This window comes from Bactrocera latifrons, unplaced genomic scaffold (genome assembly GCF_001853355.1).
Source record: "Bactrocera latifrons isolate USDA-ARS-PBARC rearing strain unplaced genomic scaffold, ASM185335v1 scaffold_119, whole genome shotgun sequence".
NCBI classification, from domain to species: domain Eukaryota; kingdom Metazoa; phylum Arthropoda; class Insecta; order Diptera; family Tephritidae; genus Bactrocera; species Bactrocera latifrons.
The window spans coordinates 327,736-332,923 of record NW_017534619.1 but is presented as its reverse complement, the minus strand read 5'-3'; the positions used below and the strand labels follow the sequence as shown (position 1 = coordinate 332,923).

At 31.2% G+C, this 5,188-nt stretch overlaps 1 protein-coding gene across 2 annotated transcripts in view; it reads left to right on the top strand.

Moving 5' to 3' along the window:
- Window positions 1–278: 278 nt before the first annotated feature.
- The window catches only part of LOC108978182 (serine-rich adhesin for platelets), a 117,472-nt gene continuing 112,562 nt past the window's right edge, over window positions 279–5,188 (top strand). For both annotated transcript variants that reach the window (XM_018948341.1, XM_018948340.1), the window contains exon 1: window positions 279–415. The gene's annotated coding sequence lies outside the window, so the exon portion shown is untranslated. The remainder of the gene's footprint in view (window positions 416–5,188) is intronic.

Genomic DNA, 5,188 nt, shown 5'->3' with positions numbered 1-5,188 from the left:
GCCACATCGAAGCAGCGGGAGAAGCAGCATAAAGAATGAGAGTGTTGAAGGCAAAGAGCGCTGCTTAAATGCAACCGCAACCGGTCCGCAACTACATACACACATAAATATACGCAACCGAGTGGCCACAGTGCCATGCAACAGCAGTGGAGCACAGCTGAGCGAGCGACTTTTGAGCAGCGTTGGGGCCATATGGTCGCTGCCAAGTGGCCAAGCGTCGCACAGCGCAGCGCAGCCACAGCAAAGGTGAGCTTAGAGCCTCAGTTTGTTTCGGGCTCTCGTGCTAAGCGGTACAACACGCTATCGATGTGATATCATCGACAAATTGTGTTTCGCCACCAAAGCAAAGTTAACGACGAATCGCAAACGAATTACAACGGATTGTGTTTTGATTCTCGAGTGGATACAATGCAAAGTATGTGTGTGTGTGTGTGTGATGATAGTGAAGGGTGATAAGAGTCTGAAGAAATTTTAATGCCCAAGAATAGGCTAATCGTGTTTACTTAAGATATCGCCTGATGAGGCTTGTGAAACAGCAACAACAACTGACAATGACGAAAACCAAGTGATAATAATAATAATGCAATTGAACGAAAAAATATATATACATACATACATACTTGTATATATATGTATATCATTAGTATATGTATGGCTGCGAGTGCATAAATGAATTATCAATCCACAAATTGTATCTTGTGTTATTTTTGGGTGTGTATGTGTGCTCAGCCGTTCGTCATTGCAATCAACAATCGAGCATCTTAATTCCAGACAATACAGACGCAGACTCACCGGTGTCCAGCTGACGTCTCGAAATGAAAATAACAAGGAATGAGCAAATAAATGCTGTCGTCTTGTGGGAGTGTTCAGGCTACGTGTGTTTCAAGCTAAAATATCTGTACTTGTGCGGTTGTGTAGATTTGTCACAGTCTCAGCCGGAGTGCAATTCAAGTCAATTTGTAGCGAATGAAATTCAATTAAATAAATTCCCTCGAAAAAATTATATTAAATAAACTTTGGAGACTCGGTTTGAATAATTCTACTTGGTGTTGCATGCAAAACAGTGAAGATACATATGTACATACATATAGTGTAATAAATTTCTGTGACAGAACGTGTTTTAATTGTACTATTGCAAATAAAAAAATGCAAAAAGATGTGAAAATTTCGAAATGTCAAGATAATTATTCGAAACGCGTAATATTAAAAATATTATGACCCAGGCCAATTAGCACCTTCGATTTTTTAATTGCCTTAAGATTTTTAAGCTGAAAGCATTTGCTATTTCTGCTTAGGTTCCGTTAAGTATTGATTATGACTAGAAGCGGTTGTTATTTTCGTTAATAAATAGAAATGTTGAAATATTTTCGACTTTATCGACATGGAAAATTAGAAATATATGTGTGTAGGTTGTGACAAAAAAGTATCCGGATTGTAAATAACACTCAAAATATTTAATTATTCATCAATATTTATTTTGTTGTCCTAAAAGCCTTCCCCACCAGAAGTAATACACTTAGGTCAACGATTATTTCAGTTATCGAAACAAGTTTCATAAACAGTTTTTGGAATGGCCTTCAGCTCCTTCAGTGAGTTTTCTTTTATCTCATGATCGATGAGCCTTAAATCTTAAATTCGGTCACAATCGTAACTCAATGAATGGGTCTTCCACAATTCCTCAACACGGCCAAATAGAACTGCTTATTGAATGTCTGTCTCTCCGGAACAAATCCTTGATACACCAAACCACAGGTATCGGAAAAAACCATGAGCAGCACTTTGGTTGGATTTTTTGGTTTCGGCTCGTTTTTTTTCCCCTTCCATTCCGGTGACTGTTGACTTGTTTGCATGTTCGAAGAGACCTGTTTACGGTACAGTTCTTGAAAAAAAAAAAAAAAAATCAGACGAGTCGAGCAAGAACGCGTTTCTGAAACCAAACATCCATCAAAATCATTCAAACGGACTTACGAGAGATATGGAGGACTCTTGCCATTTCTCTAACACTTGCCTCTTAATCAGCAGATGAAAATGTCGAAGGTCGTCCAGAACGAGACATGTTTTCAACTATCTCTCGATCTCGACAAATTCTTTATTCGTAACTTTATTGATTTTTAAATCAAATAGTTTTTACAACTGAAGTTCAGTCGAAATAGAGATAAACTTATATTCTTCTTTTTTTGTGATTTATGTTATATGTGAAATTTTTGAGACTTGTCTCCGATATAAAAATGAAATATATCTTTGTAATATTTTCAATATTTTAAACGTTTTTCACTTTGATGTGCAAACCGAAGAAGTTTGAATTTGTGTATAAAATGTGGTTAAATAATCATCTAAAATTTTAATAGAAGCGACTTTTTTTGTAATATCTTACACTGACTGTCTATACCTCATATGAGCTGAGTTATGATCTGATTATTTAAAATCCAGCTATCTTTATAAATATATTTACAGCGCATGTTGTAAACTTCGACCCCAAATTGTACGAAAAAGATGCTCACACATCTTTGGAAACTTCTTAACTGGGTTAAGCTTTAATATTCTTCTAGTTAAGTCGAGTTATTGTCGTCTAACCTCGACTTAATGAAAAGTTATATTTTTATATCATTCTGAGTAGAAGGAAAAACAGAGATATTTCTAAATTAATATAGTCGGTACCCTACTCTTGTTTTATTTCTCTCCAATTTCATTTAATTTCTCACTACATAATTCTAACTTTTGTTCAAAGCCTGCCTTTCCTGGGTCCACTTGAAAACAAGTCATCTTAAAATGACTCTCTTGTAAACTATTGCAAATATTAGCAGCGACTTCTTGATATTTTCGAATTTTTATTGAATTGAATACCTCTCTTTAAAGAAAAATAGGTAAAGCTTAATTGTTTTATGCAAGATATAAAAAAAATCAAACTAAGAATTTATTTTTTATTCGTAACTTTGATTCGAACAGGTAACTATATAACATAAGGTCCACTTAGTGGCTTGAAAATCGCATAAATTTGAAATTGAAAGTTTTTTTTTTTATCTATGACACGCTTGCATAAAAATACCGCTTATAAAGTCTTTTGGTGTCATTTGGAGTTTGCTTAATTGCAACAGGCTACATTTATCGTTTTCCATAGTTTTTAAACATTGTTTGATTGTAATAATTCCTGCGTTTATTGTGACTTGATTTGTTTTCGGTGATTCAGCAAGTTTTGGATAAGAAAATGAATGAGTTTGCACATAAATTAAGAAATTTTTTTGCTAAAGCATTGTATTTCAAGAATTTAGTTATAAACCAGGGGCAGCAAATAATGATTACTGTTGCGATTTTTAAATGAAAAAAAAAAAACGATCACTTAGAGTCTATATACTAAAAAAAAAAACGGAAAACTTGAGGTTAATCTTTCGTTCGTTCGTGAATTTCGGACTCTTATGATTTTTTTCACCAACGATGATTAATTTCATAATAAAATATGATACTAATTTTTACGATTTTATTTTTTTTTGACTCAAAAATAATGATTGCGCGAGACTCAGATTATAATCAGTTTTGCGAGAGTTCAAATTTTTTTTAATGATATCGGTCTCTGTTATAAACTCATATATGTACATATTTAACTATTTCAATTTTGACTTAAAATTTTTAGTTTTGAAATTTTTTTTTTTAAATATGGTGTTTTTCTATTAAGTGACATATACATACAAAGAAAAATAAAAATTACTTGCATTGTTTGGAAAAATTGTTTTGTTAAAATATGGTTGGCTTTAATAATTTTATGTTTTTTTTTTTTATTTATGTAGTATATGTGTACATATATTAGAGCGGGTAGATCGCTTTTCTATAAAATCGCTTATACGGAAAATGTTCTAAGAATCATTCTGCATAACATTGCCTAAGAGTTTATGGGTCTAAAACCGTTTTCGAGCCAGCTATTTTTAACATGAAGTTTAAAAAAATCTGAATAAGCGGTTGATTTGGAGATATGTACGATACATATGGTCAATAGAATATCAAAATGCATCTACATATTAAATTTCATTCGAATATCTTAATAGCTGACGAACAAAATTTAAAAATAATCTCTAAAAACTTCACAATAAAAAACGCTGGCTCAAACCGGTTTTGGCCCATAAACTGTCTAACAAAGTTGTTCAAATTTAAATGAATGGAGTTAACCGTAATTAAATTAATTAATGCTTAAAAAATGCAAATGCAATATTTTACAAAATATTTAAAATCTCAGGAGATAATCTGATTGCATAACAAAATATTCTTAAACAATATAAATTCATAAATATACATAAATAAATTTAATTAAATTTAAAATTTCATAATTAATACTATCAGATATATACATTTGTCTGTAATCTAATTCCTTTTAAAAAATGTTAAAAGTGATGGAAAACTAACTTAAACTGTAAATAATATAACATACCATTATATTATTTAAATTCTGTTAAAATTTAAACGCTTGGTGTGGTTAGGAATTTTTCACAATTTATGTGATTTTTACTTGGAAAACGACATAAGTAGAAACCTGCAAATAGATTTCAAGCACAGCTCTATTAGAGAAATATTTGAAGACGAAACCCGCTTTACATGTTTCAACTACTCATATGACTCACTCAAAATGAATAACACAATTCCATAATAATAAAGATGATTATTTAGTTTTCTTTATGCAAAAATGTATCTTTTAATTGCTAATCAAAAGCTGAGTAATGCTTATATTTGTACAAGTGCAAGTTTTGCATACCGAGTAAAATACTACTGCAAGTAAACTAGTAAACTACCTTCGAACTGTATTACTAGTCAATAGTGAAGTGACTTTTATTATTTGCTAATCAAGAGAAAATACAGCTATGTATAAATAAAAAAAAAAAAAAAAAAAAATACTTACATTTTGTAATTTAGTATATAGAAACTATTTTAAAAACTTGATTTGAATATTTAGTTTTTTGATTAAGTGTCTATTATTTTTGTGCTATTAGGAAACTTTGAGTTTAAGTTCACTGTTCTTAAACATAATTATTTTTTCATATAACAAAGCAGTTGGTGCTGAAGGAAGTTAAAAACTACTTTTGTGTTTTCAAAGTTGTAGCATTATGGAGTTGCCCAAAAGATTGATTTTTATTGCAACTTGAATTTGCTGTCAATAACAGAGAATTGCCCAAAAGATTGATTTTTATTGCAACTTGAATTTGCT